The 25,092-nt window shown below is 39.6% G+C and overlaps 1 long non-coding RNA gene across 2 annotated transcripts in view; it reads right to left on the bottom strand.

Moving 5' to 3' along the window:
* Positions 1 to 15,284: 15,284 nt before the first annotated feature.
* The window catches only part of LOC126998979 (uncharacterized), a 62,550-nt gene continuing 52,742 nt past the window's right edge, over positions 15,285 to 25,092 (bottom strand). For both annotated transcript variants that reach the window (XR_007753089.1, XR_007753088.1), the window contains one exon: positions 15,285 to 16,733. This is a non-coding gene — a long non-coding RNA (uncharacterized LOC126998979). The remainder of the gene's footprint in view (positions 16,734 to 25,092) is intronic.

The following is a 25,092-nucleotide window of genomic DNA, read 5'->3' as shown; positions in this document are numbered from 1 at the left end:
TATATATATATATATATATATATATATATATATATATATATATATACACGGGTAACTCTATTAACACGTGGGGTCCAAAATCCAAAGAAATGTTTAATTTACACGTTTTTTCACTTATACGCGACATTTTATGGACTGGCCACCAGATGTCTCACGCAACTGGACTCACACGGCGCCGCAGCGCCGCGGCCACACAGCTGAGCTCAGTTCTTCCTGCGCACCACTTGAACAACAATACAGTACCCATGCTGCCACGCTACTCAACAATAGGGGTGGACAGGTACCGGTACCAGTACTAACAGTACCAGCAATACGGTACGGTACCAGTACCAATACTAGCCAGTCACTCATGGTGTCCCTCATTTCTTCCTCACATGCGTGAGGTTGGGACTGAGTGCCTGAGTGGATATCTCGGCAATATGGATATTCTCTCTCTCTTGCCGCCACTTGAACAACAATACAGTACCCACGCTGCCACGCTACTCAACAATAGGGATGGGCAGGTACCAGTACCAGTACTAACGGTACCAGCTATACGGTACGGTATCGGTACCAGACTGCTCGGTACCGGTACTAATACTAGCCAGTCGCTCATGGTGCCCCTCATTTCTTCCTCACACGAGTGAAGCTGAGACCGAGTGCCTGAATGGATATCTCAGCGATATGGATATTCTCTTTCTCTCTCTCTCTCTCTCTCTCTCTCTCTCTCTCTCTCTCCACTGAATGAAGTGAATATTTGTTTTTCGATACAAACCTACCTCTTGTTTGATTTACATTGTTTTTGATTTACGCAACCTCTTCAAGGACACAATACTCGCGTATATCGAGTTACCTGTATATATATATATATATATATATATATATATATATATATATATATATATATATATATATATATATATATATATATATATATATATATATATATATATATATTTATATATATATATATATATTCCTCAATATTTATTTGCGTATGTTCTAGTACAAGTCTTTATGAAGCCATTGATACCAAATTTATTGGGGTACGATATATTTGTGAGGGTAAAATACGTCCGGGAATGTAGAGTATCGCAGCAACAAAAAAAAGGCCGATCGGGCCTGAGAAATGCATGATGAGTGGAACAGAAACTTATTGGAAACTTACGGTGTGTGAGAGGGTTAGGATAAAGGATTCTCAACCTATAATAGAAATTATCATTGAATCAACATGAGTAATATAAAACTTGCCTTAAAAGGAGGTAATCAGGAGTTTGGTCTGAAGATTTGTTCTGAGGATGCATATAAAAGCCACTCAGTAAACCAATGGTCACGTTTCCATGCTGACTTCTTATGGCTGGCTCACTGATTTCCGTCAACACATCATCAGATCCGTCAAAGCCTATCCTTACAACTAATAGTTACAGAGGTGAAAATCACAACAGCACACACACCACTTCAAGCCAAAGATCATGATAAGACACTAGGGACAGTTTATCGAGCAATGTTTTCACAATGTGCTACAATTTATCTCTGACTCTTGACCCAAACATAAGGGCACCAAAGAGTGATATCCTGATACCTCACTGCACTAATCTGGATAATTTGATCATTCCTGAAGTTGGGCAAACAAGCATTGTTGTTTTTTGTATTACTCAGTGCAGTTTTCAAATGTAGCCTGGGTGTCACAGAGAATGATGCTTGAGTATTATTATATAGTAATCTCTCCTTATACACATGTGTCCAAATTTGATCATGCATAAGGAAAAAACATGTATAACATTATACATTGGGTAATGGCAAAAAATTTAAGTTTACCCTCTTTTACTCAAACTACCTAGTTTTCTTTTGCTGTAAAATGCATGTTTTCTTCCAACACTTCATTTTTAATGAAAGTATTGTTAGAGTTACCTAAAGTAATTGTTAAACCAGTCTTTCATAAATATAAGTCCAGGCATGCATGAGAGTCTGTCCCCTGATCAATGTCCACAATACTCATGATAGTCGGTTCACCCATGTCTGAAGTGAGCATTATCGTGCACTGGCAACCTGCTGTCACACGGCATGTACAATTTCGTGGATACTGTATGCTAGCCTACGCAAAGTAAATAGTTGTCAGTGTCAATAATATGCAGGCAGCAATAACAAATACCACTAATTATAGTCACTTGTGAGTTAAAAAAATATTAATAATGTCGCAAATAGCTGTTTTGTTAATTTACAAGATCACTGATTATGATTATTAAACAGCCTTGAAGCTGTCCACCACCGAGAAAATTAGCAGGCTTTATATTAATAAAACAGCTATTTGTGACGTTACTAATATTTTTGACTCAAAATCGACTTTAATTGATGGTATTTGTTATTGCTGCCTGCATATTAATGACACTAACAACTGTTTACTATGCGCAGGCTAGCATGCAGTATCCACAAAATTGGACACGCCGTGTAACAGCAGGTTGCCAGCGCATGATAATGCTCACTTGAGACTTGGGTGAACCGGCTATAAGTGACCACATGCACACCAGACATATTTGTTTGTTGCTGTTTCATGCTGTCAAGCAGCTGTGTTGAGACTTTACATTTGCATCTAAATACATTATGTACTGGAGTCAAGTACATATATAATTCGCAGTAGTATAATATTTTTGCCCAACTGAAAAGCTGAAAAAGATAATGGCAAATACTGTATTACTGCTGCCACTGTCTATGTTTACATATATCAGATGAGCAGCTGCTTGTGGTTATGATACACCTTTTATTATAATTTGATATTTTCATTCATTAATTTTGTTTATATTAATATATGCTTAACACGTTAACCATGTTTGGTAACTCAGCGCTTTCGCCTGCCCCGCGGAACTTTCACAGCGCCACCATGCCAGTGTCCGTTGGACTTTTGCAGAGAGAGGAGGTATGTATCATTGTGAGAGGATGGCCTGTAGTATAGAGCGTAAAAATCCATGGTACAAATATATACCGAATCGCGGACCACTAATATTTTTTCCCTCTATCGCGTATTGGTGCACCAATGTACCAGGCATGGGTTGGCGCATATAAGTACCAGTTCGCAACACACTGATGATATATTCTTGTTCCGCTATTTAGTGTAGTTTTTATGATGCATATATGAGTTAGTATCAATACAATATCTTACATTTTGATCAGCTGTACAGTCGCGATATGAAGTGATGTCGCCACTCTCAAAATGTTTCGTACGGGAGCATTTGAAGGTAACGGAAGTGATGTGTATTTATTGTTTATGTTATAATGTTCCCTTTTAATAATAATCTATAATACATTGAGATGTAAAACACGGTAAAATAACATAGTAGTACCTGAATTACATTTATATATACATTCATTTGTTTTAAAAAATGCGGCTGCGAATGTAATGTGTCGTCTTCAGTACTGAAGACAACCTGGAAATGATTTAGCTCATGTCGTATATATATATATATATATATATATATATATATATATATATATATATATATATATATATATATATATATATATATATATATATATATATATATATATATATATATATATATATATATATATATATATATATATATATATATATATATATATATATATATATATATATATATATATATATATATATATATATATATATATATATATATATATATATATATATATATATATATATATATATATATATATATATATATATATATATATATATATATATATATATATATATATATATATATATATATATATATATATATATATATATATATATATATATATATATATATATATATATATATATATATATATTCTGGGTCATTCCATGAACTGTCTTCTGCAGTTATTAATAAACATACACAGTATGACACAAAGCGAATGGACAGTTACTGGCATTACTTTGCGTTTTATTGATTAAGAAACGATCAAATAATAAGGTTTCACATTAAACACCTTTTATTCACTATGATGGCACTTTTTATAAGCATGGGCACTGAAATATATAGTAACATTGCTCAGTAACGATGATGAATGAAGAATGCCTTCATAGGTAGGGTTGCCATATCTGAACTATCAAAATTCCGGACGCCTCTACAAACACTCGACCATAGCCTAATGTTTGGCAATGGTGCGATTAGCCTACCCACCCGCACCATGACCACCACCTTCATTTCAAAGCCATATATTCTTATTTCCCCACCTTCCTCGATTATTCTATGGCACTTATAAGCTGTGGACATGTTTCGCTGATCACCTCCAAGCATTAGAAGTCTACATGAAGCTTTTGTCATCGTTATATTGACCAAGAAAAGCAATGATGTTTGGTTGGAGTTACAAAACACGACTATTCTGAAGCTATTTATTCTTATTTTTCCATCTCCGACTATCCCACGGTAGTTATAGGCTGTGGGCATCTTCCCTTGATCACTATCATGCATGAGAAGTCCACGGAAAGCTTTTGTTATCGTAATGTTGACCACGAAAGGCAAAGAGTGAGTCAGGGATGAATAATAGGTATAGTAAAATGGTGCGCAGGCGATGACGTCATCATCATACAAGAGTATAAATTAAATAAATTACCCCATCCTAGTTTAGGATATCGACTAATTATGCATGTCCTATATATTGTGCATATGTTAGATTTATTGTTGTCAACAATGATCATGAAAAGATAGTTTTACTTTCTGTTTGAGTAATATGTCGATAGTTGGACTTCATTTGAGTTGTTCCTTGCTGAACGAAAACACTTTGTGTCAAAATATTTCGACAACTCTTCGTAAGACATCATTGAATATTTCTTTTCTATTTTTTTCTAGTTCATAATATATATTTAGTTGTTATGATGAAAATACAGGAAAATAATGGTACTCTTGAAAATATATAACGATACTTGTGTGATCGAAAATAAACGCACACGGCGACATCACTTCATATCGCAATTATACAGAAAACTATTAATAATGTTTTTTTCCTCCTTTTCAACAGAAATAAACCCCGACCGTCTTTTACGGGAGGACGATCAGATACATCATCTGGTGATTCAGATGATTCAGATTTTTTTGTCAATTCAGATGACGCAGATGATGAGCTCTCCGAGGAAAGTGATGAGTCAGAAACAGATGAAGAGCAGGATGGGGAACATTATTTTCTATTCTGTAATGAAAGCAAAATTTTAATTTATCAGGATTTTTTTTTTTTCGTTATTTGCTAAGTGGTATTTTCCTCTACAGTTCAGTAAAATACACTGTAATAAATCAAACATTAGGATAATCTAATATTCCAAGAAATAAGTACTGATCTGGAGAGCATTATTTTTTATTCTGTCATGAAAGCAAAATTTTCATTTATTAGGAAACTTTTTTTTTAATGTTATTTGCTGAGGGGCATTTTCCTCTACAGCTGATTACTGTCAATGCTTATATTTTGGAAGTAAAATGTCACCAAACTTAATATGTATTTTGGATGCCTGTTTTTTTCTTTTTACATATATACTTATTACCTTATCATTTTTAACTTATTGCAGCACATCTGCAGTCATAATAAATACAAATTTACACACAAATTGTTTATATACTCATGTTTGTAAAAGTTTATAGAAAGGGCTATTCGGGCCACAGATGTACCAATATGCAACAAGTGAAACATCTGCTCGGTACACTGGTGGCCCAATAAGCGGTTAACGTGTTAATGTAAATAATAAATGCTTATAATATTTTTTTTTTTATCTGAGTTTATATATCTTTTTTTCATATTAACCCTTCAACAACAGCCATCGTTCATTTAATCAAACATGGCACGGTCAGTACAGACGGCCATTGTTTATTTAATCAGGACTCTTTCGCACCATTAATTTGAATGTTTAGATCAAACTTGGCGGGTTCTGTGACTTGCTGAGTTGTGTGCCAGCATATTTGAACCACGTGGATTTGAAATAAGATCATTAGTCTTCACTGAGCAGCCCCAGAACTCTATGATAAGAAAACACAGGGAAACGCAGTGACGCATCAGGAGGAATGGACACGACAGAGTGAAGATTATTCTGAGTACAAGGATACAGTATTTGTCTAAAGTATGCGCCCCTACCCAGTGCGGCCACATACTTTTGGCGAAAATTGAATGGTGTTTTTTGGGGTGAAATTATGGAGAGAGGAAGTGTCTGGTAACCCCCTCCTGTCACACTGAGCCAGCCTGACAGGGAGAGAGCGGGAACTCAGTCAGTGACTCCCACACTGCCGTGGGGTGAAGATGTATGGAAAGCTATTGTCTTCGTGACCTTGCCTTTTTTTACACTGGTTTTCTTCATTTTCCTTGGGGCTGTCTAGTTACTATGGCACCTACAAAGGAATGATCTCAAGAAGTAATTGCCCAAATCATTGGACTAAAGAAGGAAGGCCATGGAATGAAGGAAATTAATGAAATGTTGACTGTGGTCAAGTCTACAATTAAGAAGTACATGGCGCAATTTCGGGAAGGGGGAGGGCTGGAGATGGCATCCCAGAAACATAGGACAGGGCATCTTAAGAAGACTTCTACAAGGGCTTTGAACATCATAAAGCGTACCTTAGAGTCAAACCCACGAACAACAGCAAGATCGCTGAAGGAGAGCAACACTGAAGTGTTTGGGGAGGCATCTGTACGTATACCTTGTCAGCTCTCCCCCTTCCCGAAAACACGCCACATACTTCTTAATTGTAGACTTGGCCACAGTCAACATTTCACTAATTTCCTTAGTTCTATGGCCTGCCTTCTTTAGTCCAATGACTTGGGCAATTATTTTTTGAGATAATTCCTTTGTAGGTGTCATAGTAACTAGACAGCCCCAAGGAAAATGATGAAAACCAGTGTAAAAAAAGGTAAGGTCACGAAGACAATAGCTTCCCATGCATCCTCACCCCACGGCAGTGTGTGTGTCACTGACTGAGTTCCCGCTCTCTCCCTGTCAGGGTGGCTCACTGTGACGTGAGGGGGTTTCCAGACACTTCCTCTCTCCATAATTTCACCCTGAAAAACACCATCCAATTTTCGCCAAAAGTATGCGGCCGCGCTGGGTAGTGGCCGCATACTTTTGACGAGTACTGTAACTGTGGTGAAAACATTGTGAGTAGTGACAGCAGTAGTGAGAGTGACTTAGAGAGTGATGATGTTATTTCACTATCTGTACTGCTCTCTAACCCAGCAAGTGCTTCCATGACAACAGTGCAGGGTGAGAAGCTACACGTAAGGTATGTGTTGCCTCGACTGAAACACCCAGCTCTAAGGAGGACTGAAAGGGAGTGAGTAATGTAGATGTTGTCTAGATTATTCCAGTTTAAAGAACAATTCATATTATTGCCACTCAGTTGTGAGAGGGAAGAAGTGTGAAGCATGCCGCCACCATGGCCAGCCTGTGTTGATATGTTATGCATCCTGGGCACAGGCCCGCCCCAAGCTGCCCAGAGCAGTGTTTCGTGTCAGCAACTCACACCCTGGCTACATTTCACGTGCTCTAGCATGACTATTACACAACGTATCGCAATTTGGATTCCACCACTGTATTCAGTGTTATGACGCTTCATACTATGTGAATAAACAAAAAAAAATATAGCAGCTTTTTTTACACGTATCTAGGGCCCATTTGGTGACTACAATACCTGTCGTTTAAGAGTTAAATCATACATAACCAGATTTGTTTATTGTTGTCTCATGCTGTTAAATGACTGTGCTGTGACCTTACATTTGCATGCAAATGCAGTATGTACTGGAGTCCAGTACATATGTAATATTTTGTGGCATAATATTTTTACCTAACTGAAAGGTTGAAAAGAAAAATGTTGATTGTTGCATCGTCATCACTGATGGCTTAGCTTGCATGTATCAGCTGAGCTACTGCTTCTAGTTATTATTCACTTTCTATAGCTGTTTGATATTTGCATTCATTAATTCTATTATATATTAAGATAAGCTTCTTAATATATATAATAAATGCTTAATATAATACATATCTTCATTTTTTTAATTGATTTTTTTCAGGATCCATGCTTAACCAAAACCATGCATATGGAGTGACCACTGTAGTCTCTTACCCTTGGTTGCAACTAGGTCAGCAATTAGCACAAAAGTTCTTGCACTCTGGTTTAAAGCGGTATGTGTGCATGTGCTATTGTGATAGTTTCACTCCTCTAACCAGTAGTTGAAGGATTGGCTTTGACCAGTGGTGGGCACCGCTAACCGAAAAGTTAGCTTTGCTAGCTGGTAATCCACTAACTAAAGAGTTAGCTTCGCTTACACTTAACCGCTAAAGTGATAAAGAAATTAGTGGAAGCTAAAGCTACCCACTAACTTATTTTATATATGGATTTAGCTTTGGTTTAGTATTTTGGCTCTAAAACCCTAAAAAACAGACCTAGTGACCTGAAATTTCAATATGTTGTAGCTTAGATATAGTTAGCCCAACAGCCCAACAAGCAACAACAAGAAGAGAAGAGAGAAAAGCCTCCAGTTCATCCTAAATCCATATATTTTACCCAAGATTTCCCACAAATTTATGCATTTTTTTACTTTCTCCATAACTGACACTTTTATTATTATTATTATTTTAAGTTTATTTCTTGTCAGATGGAAAATATCAAATTCTTGTTATTGAATCCCGAGTTCAAAGAGTTGGAAATGGAAGATGCATTACCCTAAAATACCAAAAAAATTCCCTAATAATTCTCCAATTACCCTACTTTAAGGCATAATTTACCCAGAAGTGGAAGCTCAGGAATTATTGCGCTATGTGCATTAACCGGTGCTGTGTCTGCCCACAACGGTCAAGAATAAACCTGCATGAATGTTTTAGTAGACTTAAGTTAACGGAGTAGGAATTACATTTAGCAGAAACTAATTGGTCCGCTAACTGTTTCCACAGTTAGCGAAAATGCTAAACAACTAGCGAAAAAATTAGCTTTGCTAATTAGCGGTTACCGGAACCGTGCCCACCACTGGCTTTGACGCGTTTGATGATATGTTGACGGAAGTGTAAATGGGATGAGAGAGCCTAGTATGGAGAGGAGGTGAGGTACTCAATAGTAGCCTCCATGTGCAAGTCTTGTAACCACCATCACACTAAACATGGTATTACTGAATTTTGCGGCATATAATGCGCTCCGGCGTATACCCACACACCCTAAACTTTAAGACAACAATTTTGGAAAAAAATATTCAGAGCTTAAAATGCCCAGAAATATGTATGGCTAAACAACGCTAGGCTTTTGCCTGGTTCTCTCCTACATACAGTAGAGCCCCACTTAGCGCGAGATCAATTAGTGTGAACCGTAATTAGCGAGAGCCACCATCTACCAAGAAAAAAATTAATTATCGCGAAAGCCTCAGTTAGCGCGAGCAGCCACCACGACTGAATTTTGAAAATTGCGCCAAGCCACCATGATGAGCGGCACAAGCCACGAGAGCCCTTACTTTAGCAGACGACGCCATGTTGATACAGGGCAAGTGCTTTGTTTACGTTGTGGATGTGGATACGGGCAACTGACCTTGGCCGTGTGTGACGCACACCCGGAAAATTTGGATTTGCCGGTTGTCCAAGCTGCCGCCAACGCGGTGGGAAGAAAAGGGCTCAGTGTGACACCAGGTTATGGTGAACCGACAACTCGCTCCCAGATGGGCACACGGGTGTTGCCAGTAGCCATAATGGTTAGAAGAAAACGGCCAGTCTGATACTGCCTTAAGGCAGCGAGGCCGCTGACCGGGTGAGTGCCGGCGATGAAGTCATCGGACTCCCAGCGAATCACAAGTGTGTTTTCAGAGCTCAGCCAATCGTAGGGTTGTTTTTTTAATGTGAGTGATTATTTTGAGCAATTATCAAACCCAAAAGTCAGACCCACGTGTGCACCAAATAATTTTTTTCATATTGGTTACTTTATTCAATTAGCGCGAATTCAGTTAGCGCGACCGTGTTCATCCACCTAATTCTCACGCTAAATGGGGCTCTACTGTACTTTCTTTCTTTCTTCTCCCTCTCTGTCCCCATATTTTTCTACTTCCTTCTCATTTCTTTCTTCTTTTCCTTTCCCCTCCATGGAGGTAGAATTGGTGGAGTCAACATCAGCCGTAAAAAGTGAATCCGCCAAGCTGTCATATATATGGCCACACGGTTGCGGACACCTACCAGGTGTCAGGTGTTGTCAGGTCAGGGTCCCTCTTAATGGGCTCGGCCAGGCTCGCCAAACTGAATTTCCACAAGGCCTACAAGAAGCCTCCGAGGCCTTGATTTCCGCCGCTGTATGGATTGATCGTAGTAGACTCATTTTTAATTCAGATAAAGCTGTTGCTAAGTCCTATTTATAGGTGAGGTCATGGAGGTGAGGTTTTCAAGTTGTTATGTCTATCCTTTAAGTTTTACAAAAATATCTTAGTAAAATAAAAGGTATCTATGAAATATATACTGCATCAATAAATGAATGATAATCAAAAACACCATCATCATAATGGATGAGACAGGGTCTTGGGGTAGTGGCCGTGCGCTCTCACCCGGGCCGGGTATCCCCCATCTTATGGCTGCAAAGTGACAGTTCGTCGGCTTTACCTCAATGAATGGGATTAGCAGGCCGTGTCAACTCCACCAATTCTACCTCCATGTTCCCCTCCCTCCCAGTTTTTCTCTTTTAATCTCTTTCCCTCCCACTCACACCTTTTTTTTTCTCCCTCTTTCCTCACCTTTACCTGACCCTCCCTCCCTCTCTCTTTCTCTATTCCTCTTTTTTTCCCGTCCCATTTCCTCCACTCATTTCCCTTATTTCCTCCTTTCTCACACCCTCTTATCCATAGCCTTATCTCTCACTCTCTTCCTCCCTTTCTCCTTCCCCATTAGATTATATGAACACACACACACACAGGGGAAATGAGAAGGGTGTGGGGAGGGAGGGGCAAAAGGGAGAGTCAGCTCATGTCCTAACCAAAGCCCTGACCTGACTCTCCCTTCTCCCCCTCCCTCTGCACACCCTTCTCCTTTCTCCTTGTTTTCATCCTCTCCATCTCCCTGTTTCCTCCACTCCTTTTCCTTGTTCTCCCTTTTTACATCCTCTATCTGTATTTTTTTTTATCAGTTACTCTGTCCCTCTCCTCCTCCCTTTCCCCTTCCTTGTAGTTGGAAAGTTTCGTTTAGTCGGGGCAGCATCTGAGGTCATATGCCGGAAAGAGACAGAAGGGGAAGGAATTATAGGAGACGGGACACAACCCCCAATTAATACCTGGTACCCATTCACTGCTGGGTGGACAGGGGCATAGGGTACTGGAAAAGCCGCCCAAATTTTTCCACTCCGCCCGGGAATCGAACCCGGGCTCTCTTGGTTGTGAGCCGAGTGTGCTAACCACTGCACCACGAAGCCCCCTCCCCTACCCTGTATTTACCTAGTTGTGATATAAAGGAAGTGAGCTACGCTCATATGAGAATGGCACGGAGAAGTTGTGTGGCAGCCTAGGAGTCACACTGACCCATAAAACACTAAGTAAACTTCAAAATTACAGCGGAAAAAGGCAGACAAAATAAAATAAAAATTTGTACCTTTGGCGTATACTGCGCAGGGGTAACTTTCTGCCATTTTTTAAAATGAAAAAGGTGAGCATTATATGCCGCAAAATACGGTAACTTCTTTAATGTAAGCCTTAGATTATTCATGTTAATTCAATTAAGATTATATTATTTCAGAAAAAAATTCAGTTATAGGAATGTTATAAATGGGAAAAAGGGTGAAAAGTCCTGGGACAACAGCATCAATTAGCTCTTTATACATGTACAGTCATCCCCCGCCGTTCGCGGGTATTTCGTTCCTGGACTTCGGCGCGATGCGCGAAACCGCGAACGGCGGGACTATAACCCTATGGGAAAATATGCATTTGGGGAAGTCACCTCTGACACGTCATATAAAACATGTTTTTTTCGTTCTTTTTAATGACTGAAATGAGACAAGACCTTGTTAGACAACAATATGTAATCAACACTCACCCTGGGGTCAAAACTTAGTAGCACAGAAGACCCAAAAGTAGCCCAATTTGCGATAAGTAGCCCAATCTGGCAACACTGCAGTGTGGCGGCGCGTGAATTTTTTTTTTTTAGGATAATGTTGCTGAGAAAATCTCGACCAATAGCAGTCGTCCCTGAGTGAGCTGCTGGCCAATAGGAAAGCATGACGTCACAGTCTAACCGTGACGTCACTCAGGAGCAACCTAATGTCCATTGCCCCGCCTCCTCCTCTCTCCCTTCCCCCTCCTCTCTGCCTCCCTCCTCCCTCCTCTCTGCCTTCCTCCTCCTCTCCCTTCCCCCCCTCTCTGCCTCCCTCCTCCTCCTCTCTGCCTCCCTCCTCCTCTCTACCTTCCTCCTCCTCTCTCCCTTCCCCCCTCTTCCCTGCCTCCCTCCTCCCTCCTCTGCCTTCCTCCTCCTCTCCCTTCCCCCCTCTCTGCCTCCCTCCCTCCTCCTCTCTGCCTTCCTCCCTCCTCTCTCCTTCCCCCTCCTCTCTGCCTCCCTCCCTCCCTCCTCTCTGCCTCCCTCCCACCCACCTATCTGCCTCCCGCCCTCCCTCTCTCTGCCTCCCCACCTCCCTCCTCTCTGCCTCCCCCCTCCTCTCTGCCTCCCTCCCTCCCTCCTCTCTGCCTTCCTCCTCCTCTCTCCCTTCCCCCTCCTCTGCCTCCCTCCCTCTCCTCTCTGCCTTCCTCCCTCCTCTCTCCCCCCCTCCTCTCTGCCTCCCTCCCTCCCACCACACTGCCATCCTCCTCCTCTCTCCCTTCCCCCCTCCTCTCTGCCTCCCTCCCTCCCTCCTCTCTGCCTCCCTCCCTCCCTCCTCTCTGCCTCCCTCCCTCCCTCCTCTCTGCCTTCCTCCCTCCTCTCTCCCTTCCCCCCTCCTCTCTGCCTCCCTCCCTCCCTCCTCTCTGCCTTCCTCCCTCCTCTCTCCCTTCCCCCCTCCTCTCTGCCTCCCTCCCTCCTCTCTGCCTTCCTATTTAGCGTCAATGCATCCGCGTATACGCGAAACTGGGGCCGCGTATAAGCGGGGGGGGGGTCACAATTAGTTGACCGCGAATACGCGAAACCGCGATGGGTGAGACCGCGAACGGCGGGGGGTGACTGTATTTCAATGTCACGAAAATTACGTTTTTGTTAATTACGTCGTTTACTATGCACTGATAAGACATTAATGGTGAGATTCTACTGTACTTCCACTTCTCCCTATTTTAACTTAAGTCCATAATGCTGTATGGCATGTCGTCCAGACATCACATGATTTTCATGTACTACGCCAACTTTGAGAATGCCGAGTCCTTTTTTGATCACACACATTGTGAACACATTAGCTGCATAAACCTACTGAATACTTGTAGCAGAGATAATATCTGTCTCACAACTTCCTTAACCCGTAAAGGATGGCTGGCAGGAATTCCCGCTCGGGCGGAGTAAGGCGGGGTGTGGGAATTCCTGCCATCCGCTATCCCGCCCAAATTTGTACTTCCCATCATCATATCTCCGCCATGCTGCAACCAAGGGACTTCTAATTTATTTCATCAGGTAGATGAACGATTGGCGGTGAAAAAGCACTATGAACTATTGTTTGTGTCTGAAAATGCCACATAGGGCATTGATGAAGAACACCTATTTCGCCAAAACTTATCAACACGGCACATGCTCTATGAGTAGGAAATCGCCCTTTACCCTGTCCTTTAAGGGTTAAGAGTTAGCCAAGTTTTGGCTTATGTTACTTTATTAAGTTTCGAAGCACCAGCCGTTACTTTAATCTCATGGAACATGCTTTGCACTATAAAGTTATATGCTTGATAGATTTCCAATGAATGATCCAATGCATAATCTCAGCTCAAAGTGCATAAGCTTTATGTGAGCTTTGTGATGTCAGAACTGTGAGCTGCTAATTTTGAGGTGTTTTGCATATATGGTTAATATGAGCCCTTTTTCTCCCTGAAATTTAATTAATTACACATCTCACAAATATATTTGAATAATGGTTCATTTCATAACATATATGACTCACCAATATTCAATGCATGCATAAGAAACAAAAACAATAACAATGGAGAAACAAAAATGTTTTAAGTGTAAACATAAAACTTAAAGATGCTTCAGAGTATGTGTTGGTATTGAATCTGATGTGAAGATGCTACAATGATGGTTTGGATAATAAGATATTGTAACTTCTTTATTTTTTTCCACCATCTGTAAGCCATTGCAATAAAGATAAAATTGTATAATTTTTAAGGAGTTCTTGCATTCCCCAACACACAGTACTTTGAAAAAACTCTTGATATGAGGCAGCCTCACAGAAGGTCATCATTATGACATCATTGTAAAAAGCAATCAAATGATTAGTTACAATTAATTTTCTACACTGGAGTAAAAATATTGTTAAAAAAGATACATCTAGTAATTAAAAATTCAGCTTGTCAACATGCTCATAATATATATATATATATATATATATATATATATATATATATATCTATATATATATATATATATATATATATATATATATATATATATATATATATATATATATATACCACCACTTTTACACTGAAAATTAAAATTGCAAACTGAGAGATCATTTTTGCCAAGGGGTTGGGCCAGGCCATCTCTCTAAAATTTCAGTAATTTAATCTATCCCAGTTCAAGTTTCAAGGCATACTTGTGGACACATACCCACTTTTGAACTGTGCATTTTACAACGGACTAATTGAAATAAAATTCAGTTAAATCAAATTATTAAATAAAATGTGCTGTTTATGACTATAAGAAAATATATTACCATATACTGTATTAATATTCATAAGTTTACACTAGATTTCTCAAGTAAATAGAAACTGTCATTGAGAGCTATTAAACATTACTGTATTTGACATCTTATAAGACGCATGGGCTTATACGATGCACCCCACAATTTGGGCAGGCATTTGAAAAGAAATATAATAAATGGGTGTAAACTACGAGTGCCAGATGAAGATTTTTTACCTGGCATTCGTAGCCTTTCTCACTATCAGGTCATTTTTCAAGTTTCATATGTATTCAGATCCTTATTAAATGCCAATATTTTACATATAAACCCTTACTATTTGCTGGGACCTACCAGAACTGGTCCTTCTCAGAGACATGTGAGTACTACTTTAAAACATAGACAAACATGGCGTGAGTAGACAGCGACATTTTTAGAGGGGTAACAGGTATAAGGCTTGTACATTACATTTTTTTATATTATTCTGCATCGTAATTCTAGTTGTAATATTTCAGTACATTTGAAAAATATAAGGAAGTGTGAAAATAGATTTAATGTGCTCTACATCGTATTTTTTGTTTGAATATTTTGTACACTTAAAACAAAAGAAAGTGTGTCTTGCACGTGTGGTTTGGTGTACAACCGACCGCAGGTTTGTTTAGGTAAAAGCATGGCTAAGTGTCTTGACTTAATTTTCTTCTTGACTGGTGATATTTTATATAATGTAGTGGTAAGTACTACCGTTATGTATTGTTACTTTAGAAAAGAGTTCCCGTTGTTGGTGAAGAAGCGATCACCATCTTGTTTACGTCTGCGGATATGTTTGAGGTTTAATTTAAGTGCCACTGCAGGGCTAAAACTCCACTAGCCAGTAACCCAAAGCTGAACCTTGACCTTATTAGACTCGGGGTGATTTTCTGGGACATTTTCTGGGGAAAAAAAAGTGCGTCTTATAAACCGTCAAATACAGAGCTTTTTGAAAGATACTTTCCATTGCATAACAAGATATGTTAACATCACTGAAATTGTCATTACAGAATCTTATGTATATTTGTAACTGATACTTAATTATCTAAAAGTTTTCTTTAAAAATTATAGCATTTATCAGATGTCAAAATTCCTTACATAATGTCCAATCATTGCATTTGTCAGGGCATTATTCCTAGAAAATGGTTACTCTTTTAATGGTAAGTATTAACAGAAGTCTAGAGAAATTACTCTTCTTTGACATTATTTATGTGTCAATTTATGTCTGTTCAGATCACTTTTTCTATGGAATGGTTTATCACACTCATCACATACAAATTGCTTTATACCAGAATGAATTAACATGTGTCTGGTAAGATGGCTATTTCTGGTAAACACTTTGCCACACAGCTCACACTTAAATTGTTTCATATTTGTGTGTGTTACCATTTGACTAGAATTGTCATTCCCAATGAACAGAGTTCCAAAATCCTTACATATGAACTGCTTGGTATCAAGATGCACTCTGCTGTGTCTTGTAAGGTGGCTGTTTCTGTTAAACATCTTTCCACATTCCTCACACTTGAAATTCTTAATGCCAGTGTGAGTGAGCATGTGTCTGGTAAGGTCTCCTTTTCTGTTAAAAAATTTACCACATTGCTGACATTCAAATTTTTTCTCACCTGTATGAATAAGCCTGTGCCTAGTAAGGTGGCTATTTCTTGTGAAACATTTTCCACACTGTTCACATTCAGCACTCTTGAACATTTTTATTGACTAAATGCAAAAATCTAAATCACTCAAAGTATTGCACTATTAGCTGTCACAGCAGCTGTTTTCAGTTATACATTTCTTTTCTAATTTTAGACATACATTACACTTTGTTGTAATATTTTCACTTTCTCTTCTTACATAATGTATAGTTTTTTCAGATGATAACACATTAATTCATATACATCCTTACCAAAACCAGTATCTAATACTGCAAATTCTGGCAATAGGTTTTATAGTTCAATTTTCGTTCCTTGTTCTTGCACTCTGAAACAAATAAATTCCATAAAAATCTAGAAATTCATTTTAGTTTGTTTCAATATACATAATTAATAACCATTTTTAAAGTCAACACAAAAACAAATAAAATTAACACACATAAATACACACACACACACACACACAAGGTCAGGAGTGGAGAAAAAGAAGTTTTTCTGGAGAGTGATAGACATGGACCTAAGGAAGTGGTACAGAAGGGAAGAGGTGACAGCTTGAAGGTGGCATACACTAATGTGAATGGGTTAATATCGTCAATGTTAGAAATAGGAGACTACCTGAGTAAGGAAAAAACATATGTTATGGGGAAACCAAATTGACTGATAGTATAAATGCATTTAACTTAGGGGATGGTAAATATAATGTATGGATGAGAAATAGAGAAAATAAACAAGGAGGAGGAGTGATGCTATTGTTGAAAAAAGAATGGACAGTGGAGGGTGTCACCTATGGCGAAGGGGAAGCAGAGGTCTTGAGTGTGGGAATAAGACTGCAAAGGGGAGGATGCAGAAATATCAAATTGGTGTATGTCCCTCCAAAAAACAATTCATGGACAGAAGAATTGTACAAGAAGAAGCTGGAAGATACATTGGATTGCCTAACAAGATTGCTGGAGAAGGATAAGATTCTGATAATGGGTGATTTTAATTGTAAGGAAGTGTCATGGGAAAACTGGTCAACGGAAGGAAGTGAAGCTTCACGGGGGAACAAGGTTTTGGAATTGGTTATAGATAATGTCCTCACACAGTGGGTGGAGGAAAATACAAGATTCAGAGGAGAAAACGAGCCATCTAGATTGGACTTGATAATCACCAGGGAGCCAGATATCATAGAGAAGATGACAGGAAAGAATGGTTTAATTTTAATAAGGCAAATTTTGAACAACATGGGAAACATTTTGAGGAAGCACAATGGGATACTTTTTTTGAGGCTGATAATGTGGAGGAAAAATGGGCTATCTTTCTACGGATTTACAATGAAGGAGTAGAAAAGTGGGTACCAAGGGTGAAAGGCCAAAAATCAAGATAAGAATGGTATAATAGAAATTGTGTAGACGCAAAGCAGGATAAGGAGAAGGCATGGAACAAATGGAGAAAAAATAGGAGGATGAATCAATGGAATGAGTACAAAAGGAAGAGGAATGCTTATGTCAAGGTAAGAAGAGCAGAAAAAAGGAATTTTGAGAAAAATATTGTAGATAAGTGCAAAGACCAGCCAAAACTGTTTTAAACTTCATAATGGAAAGTTGAAAAATAGAGATAAGATTCAGAAAGTTAAAGTTAATGGTGAAACTTTTGATAGTATAAGTGAAATAGTAGAAGTGATGAATAATTGTTTCCAAACAGTGTTCACAAGAGAGAGTGAGTTTGAAGGTGTAGATGCAGTGCCAGGGAATAGAGTGGGTCTGGAGAGAGTACAAACATCAGCAGATGAAGTTAGAAAATTATTGGAAGAATTGGATGCGAGGAAATCAGCAGGACCGGATGGTATATCAAATTGGGTGCTAAAAGAGTGTAACCAGCAAATAGCTGAAAAGTTGAGCAACTTGATTAATGTCTCACTACCACAAGGGAAGGTACGGAGAGACTGGAGGAGGGCTAACATCGTCCCAATACATAAAGGAGGAAGTAAGGAAGACCCGTTGAACAATAGGCCAGTGTCATTAACAAGTGTAGTAGCAAAGATGTGTGAGAAAATTATAAAGAACAGATGGGTGGAGTATTTAGAAGAAAACAGTATATTAACAAATAGCCAATTCGGATTCAGAGGAGGACGGTCTTGTGTAACTAATCTGATCAGCTTCTATTCAAGAGTAATTGATATAATACAGGAAAGAGATGGTTGGGTAGATTGTATACAGGAAAGAGATGGTTGGGTAGATTGTGTGTATCTGGACTTAAAGAAGGCATTTGATAAAGTACCACACAAGCGATTAGTATGGAAACTTAATCATACTGAAGGTCTGGGTGGTTCAATATTGGATTGGATTATGGACTTTTTGACAAAGAGAGAAATGAGAACAGTAATTAGGAATAATAAATCAAGCTGGATGGAAGTGACTAGTGGAGTCCCTCAAGGATCGGTGTTGGCTCTGATTATGTTTGTAATATATATATTAATGACATGACAGAAGGGGTGACAAGCTATATGAATATGTTTGCTGATGATGCTAAAATAATGAGGAGGGTGGCTAATGAAGAAGACTGTGTAGCCCTGAGCCAAGATCTCGATAGAATAAGCGAATGGTCACGCAAATGGGAAATGACATTCAATACAGAGCAGTGTAGCGTGATGGAGTTTGGTAAGAGCAGTAGACGAATATCGGGGAACTACTCTCTGGGTAATGAAAGAATCATGAAAAAAAAACGAAGAAAAAGATCTGGGAGTGATCAAAACAGACAAGTTATCCTTTGGAAAACATATAGACCGGATAACTGGGGAAACATACAATCTTCTTAGAAATATAAAAGCAGCATTTACATATTTAGATGAAGAAATGGTGAAGAAAGTAATAACATCAATGATACGTCCAAGACTGGAATATGCAGCATTAGTGTGGTCACCTAGACTGAAGAAAGAAATTAGAAAGTTGGAAAGAATACAAAGAGCAGCGACTAAATTACCGGAAACTGAGAGGACATACTTATGAAGAAAGACTGGAGAAATTGGGACTAACAACACAGGAAAGAAGAAGAGAGGGGACCTAATAGCATTGTACAGGATACAAGAGGGATTGGAGAAATTGGACAGGGAAGACCTAGTGGTACATGACAGAAGTGTGACAAGAGGCAATGGTAAGAAATTAAAGAAGAGCGACTGAAGGAGAGACATCAAGATATACAGTTTTTCATACAGAAGTATAACAACATGGACTTGACTTGACGGGGAAACTGTATGTGCAAAAACGATTCATGAATTTAAAGCCAAACTGGATAATAAGCGTTATGGAGACGGGACAGCACGAGCCTAGTACGGCTCAAATCCTGTAATTCACAACTAGGTAAATACAACTAGGTAAATACACACATTCCCTGCTGAGGAACATATGGACGGCATTTGTGTACTTGGATGAGATGATGAAGAAAATAAGTTACAATGATAAGGCCAAGGTTGGAGTATGCAGCAGTGGTCTGGTCTCCACACGAAAAGAAAAACATAAGGAAGCTGGAAAGAGTGCAGAGTGGCAACTAAGATGGTACCGGAACTTCAAGATCGGACTTAGGAGGAGAGACTCAATAGAATGGGGCTCACAACCCTGGAGAGAAGAGAAAGAGGAGACCTGATAGCGGTGTACAGGGTGGCGAATGGAGTGGAGTATTTGGACAGAGAGGGCCTGTGTGTGTGGAATGAAAGAGAAACGAAAGGACATGGAAAGAAGTTGAGGGCGACCACGTGTAGGAGAGATGTGAAAAAGTTTAGCTTCCCAAACAGAAGCATTGAGCTGTGGAATAGACTGGAGGAGGAGGTGGTTTGTGCAAGAAACATTCATGATTTTAAGGAAAAGTTGGATAAGAGTGGATATGGAGACGGGAAAGCGCGAGTGTAGCTCTCTTCCCATATGTCACAACTAGGTAAATACACACACACACACACACACACACACACACACATGTATATATATATATATAATTATGTATATATATATAGATATATATATATAGCTCTATAGATATATATATATATATATATATATATATATATATATATATATATATATATATATATATATATATATATATATCATCATCATTTCATCGACGCCTGTTCCAAGGAGCTCCCACCATGGGATGGCCACGGCAGAAGAGCTTCCAACTTTCTCTATCCAGACACTCCCTCCTTGCCTGCTCAAAGCTTCTCAAAGATCTTTCCCCCCTCTCCCTAACGTACACTTGCACCCTATCCCTCCATTTCACTGGAAGTCGTCCTCTAGCATTCCCTCCCTCTATCTCACTCACATACACCTTTCTGGTCATCTTACTCTCCTCCATTCACTCCATGTGGCCAAAACACTTTAAAGTCTGTTGCTTCACTTCTTCCACCACTCCACACTTCTTCCCTTCACCCCTGTGACACATTCCAAAATGCTCGTACACACTTTCATTACTCATTCCATCCATTCTACTCACACCACAAGCACTCCTCAAATAATTCATTTTCACTGCCTGCACTCTAGACCTCTGACTTTCATTCCAGGCCCACGTTTCACTTGCATATGTGAGGGTTGGTACTGTTATTGTATTTCTCAAATCCCTCTTTACCTCCATGCTCACACTTCTGCCATTCATGATTCGTCCCAAAGACCCTACCACCCTTCTTCCTTGCAATGCCCTTTCTCTTATATCTCCCTCCATACCACCATGATTACATATAACTTAACCAAGGTACTTAAACTCATTAACCTCCACCATTTCTTCACCATTCAAAATTATTTTGCATTCTTTTTCACATTCAATTCCCACTCTATATGGGCATACAAAATCTACAACCTCCCTTCTACTTCACTCACAAACCATCACTTTACTTTTGTTGACATTTACTTTCAGCTTTCTCCTATTACAGACACTATCAAAAACACTCACCAAATTTTGTAGGTCACTTTCATTTTCTGCAATGAGTACCGTGTTATCAGCAAACAGTATCAAATTCAGTACCCACTTCCTTCCCTCATCGAACAGTCTTACTCCAACTTCTCCAACTTTGCCCTTAATTTCTCTAATAACACCATCCATATCTTACAGGGCTCTGTCCTATCACCCACTCTCTTCCTGTTATTCATCAATGATCTTCTTTCCATAACAAACTGTCCTGTCCACTCATACGCAGACGACTCCACTCTGCATTATTCAACTCCTTTCAATAGAAGACCCTCTCAACAGGAAGTACACGACTCCAGACTGGAGGCTGCAGAATGCTTAACCTCAGACCTTGCTATCATTTCCGATTGGGGCAGAAGGAACCTTGTGTCCTTCAATGTCTCAAAAACTCAATTTCTCCACCTATCAACTCAACACAATCTTCCAAACAACTATCCCCTATTCTTTGACAACACTCAGCTATCACCATCTTCAACACTAAACATCCTCGGTCTATCCTTAACTCAAAATCTCAACTGGAAACTTCACATCTCTCGCGCTAAATCAGCTTCCTCGAGGTTGGGCGTTCTGTATCGTCTCCGCCAGTTCTTCTCCCCCGTGCAGTTGCTATCCATATACAGGGGCCTTGTCCGCCCTCGTATGGAATATGCATCTCACGTGTGGGGGGGCTCCACTCACACAGCTCTTCTGAACAAAGTGGAGTCTAAGGCTCTTCGTCTCATCAACTCTCCTCCTCCTACTATCTCTTCTACCTCTTAAATTCCACCGTGATGTTGCCTCTCTTTCTATCTTCTATTGATATTTCCATGCTGACTGCATGCCTCCCCCCCTCCCGCGGCCCCGCTGCACACGACTTTCTACTCATGCTCATCCCTATACTGTCCAAACCCCTTATGCAAGAGTTAACCAGCATCTTCACTCATTCATCCCTCACGCTGGTAAACTCTGGAACAATCTTCCTTCATTTGTATTTCCTCCTGCCTACGACTTGAACTCTTTTAAGAGAAGGGTATCAGGACACCTCTCCTCCCGAAATTGACCTCTCTTTTGGCCACCTCTAATGATTCTTTTTTGGGAGCAGCGAGTAGCGGGCTTTTTTTTATATTATTGTTCCCTTTTTTTTGTGCCCTTGAGCTGCCTCCTTTCTTGTAAAAAAAAAATATATATAAAAATTGAATAACCATGGTGACAAGACACACCCTTGTCTAAAGCCCACTTTTATCTCAAAATGTTCACTTGTTTCTCCAGTAATTTTGACACATGCAGATGCATCCTCATAGAAAGACTTTATTGCACTAAGCAGTTTTCCTCCCACACCATAAATCTTTAAAACATCCCACAATGCAATCCAATCGACGATTCTCCAAATCCATGAAGGCAGCGTATAGTTTCTTTCCTTTTGCTATTATTTTTTCTTCTACCATCCTGAAGGCAAATATCTCATCCACACATCCCCTTCCCTTCCTGAAGCCTCCTTGTTCTTCACTGATTTTCTCTTCTGTAAGTCTTTGCACCTCTCTATTATGACTTTTCCATATACCTTTCCGGGTATACTCAGGAGACTTTTTTTTTTTTTTTACAACAAAGAAGGCAGCTCAAGGGCACAAAAAAAAATAATAATAAAAAAAAAAAAGCCCGCTAATCGCTGCTCCCATAAAAGAATCAGAAGAGGCGGCCAAAAGCAAGGTCAAACTCGGGAGGAGAGGTGTCCTGATACCCTCCTCTTGAGAGTTCAAGTTGTAGGCAGGAGGAAATACAGATGAAGGAAGATTGTTCCAGAGTTTACCAGCGTGAGGGATGAAAGAGTGAAGATGCTGGTTAACTCTTGCATAAGGGGTTTGGACAGTATAGGGATGAGCATGAGTAGAAAGTCATGTGCAGCGGGGCCGTGGGAGGGGGGGAGGCATGCAGTTAGCAAGTTCAGAAGAGCAGTCAGCATGGAAATATCGATAGAAGATAGAAAGAGAGGCAACATCGCGGCGGAATTTAAGAGGTAGAAGACTATCAGTAGGAGGAGGAGAGCTGATGAGACGAAGAGCCTTAGCCTTCACTCTGTCTAGAAGAGCTGTGTGGGTGGAGCCCCCCACATGTGAGATGCATACTCCATACGAGGGCAGACAAGGCCCCTGTATATGAATAGCAACTGCAACAAAACAGCCGGCTCAAGAGCAGCAAAAATTATATATTAAAAAAAGCCCATTACTCGCCGATATATGTGTGTGTGTGTGTGTATATATATATATATATATATATATATATATATATATATATATATATATATATATATATATATATATATATATATATATATATATACCCAGTCGAGTTGCATATGGCGCGGTTAATTGATTCTGAGCAATGGCCACGCCATAGGAAACTGTGTCATAGGAATAACTAAACCTATGGAGAAAATACAATTTGGTTATGGCCCTTGCCATTTTGCACCCCCCCCCTTTTTTTTTCATTCATTCTAGCCCGAGTGCACCAGTAGGCATGATCTGCCTTTGGATGTTGTTCAGTCCAACCCCACGCTCACCACCTTATCCACTCGGCCACCGCCAACACACACTTTTTCACTCAGTACGTATGGGGAAAATACAATTTGGTACTGGCTAGCCGCCATTTTATCCCACCTGTGCTAACATATGGGGAAAATTCATTGTTTCCCGCCTATCACTCTCTCAATCCTCCTAATAATGTCTGCTCGTACGTCAGTGGGCAAATCTTGCCCGTGGGTTTCCCAGCAGGCTTGCAAGCCATTATGCAGCACATGCGTGGTAAGCGAGCTGACTCCTTGCTGAGCGAGGGCCGGGGGGGTAACTAGGGCTGCTTTCACAGTCATTTTGTTTGTTTTGATCGTTACCAATGGCGGTGATCACCACTATAGTATTTCCACGTAAAATTATATATATATATATATATATATATATATATATATATATATATATATATATATATATATATATATATATATATATATATATACATAACGATTTACTGTGAGTTTGTTTTACGCATTTCTGAAATAACGCGGGGTCCATAATCCAAATGAATGTTTAATTTACACGTTTTTTTCACTTATACGTGATATTTTATAGAGTGACCACCATATGTCTCACGCAACTGGACTCACACGGCGCCGTGGCCACACAGCTGAGCTCAGTTCTTCCCGCGCGCCACTTGAACAACAATACAGTACTCACGCTGCCACGCTACTCAACGATAGGGGTGGGCAGGTAACGGTACCAGTACCGGTACTACAGTACCAGCTATACAGTACGGTACCGGTACCAATACTAGCCAGGTGCTCATGCTGTCCCTCATTTCTTTCTCAGACGAGTGAGGCTGAGACTGAGTGCCTGATCGGATATCTCGGTGATATGGATATTCTCTCTCTCTCTCTCTCTCTCTCTCTCTCTCTCTCTCTCTCTCTCTCTCTCTCTCTCTCCACTGAATGTATAATGCGTACCTTTTACACATAAAAAATGCCTGAAAGTTTAGCCCTGCGCGTTATACGCCGAATGTACAATTTTTTTATGATTTTTTTCTTCTTTGGAGTGTTTTTAAGGGTCTGTGTTTCGTCTTATCCAATAACAACTGCAAACTTACCTTTATTATTGTTAATGATCCTTCATAGTCCATAGCTGTCTTATAATATGTTACCATAGAATACAGGGCGATCAAATAACTACTATACAAAAATGAAATCGGTGGAGGATCGCCCATGCCTTGCTGTTATCCCGTTTTCCCGTCGG

Source organism: Eriocheir sinensis, chromosome 2, assembly GCF_024679095.1.
Source record: "Eriocheir sinensis breed Jianghai 21 chromosome 2, ASM2467909v1, whole genome shotgun sequence".
Taxonomy (NCBI): domain Eukaryota; kingdom Metazoa; phylum Arthropoda; class Malacostraca; order Decapoda; family Varunidae; genus Eriocheir; species Eriocheir sinensis.
Note: the sequence above shows the minus strand (reverse complement) of the source record. Positions and strands in the feature narration are given on the sequence as shown.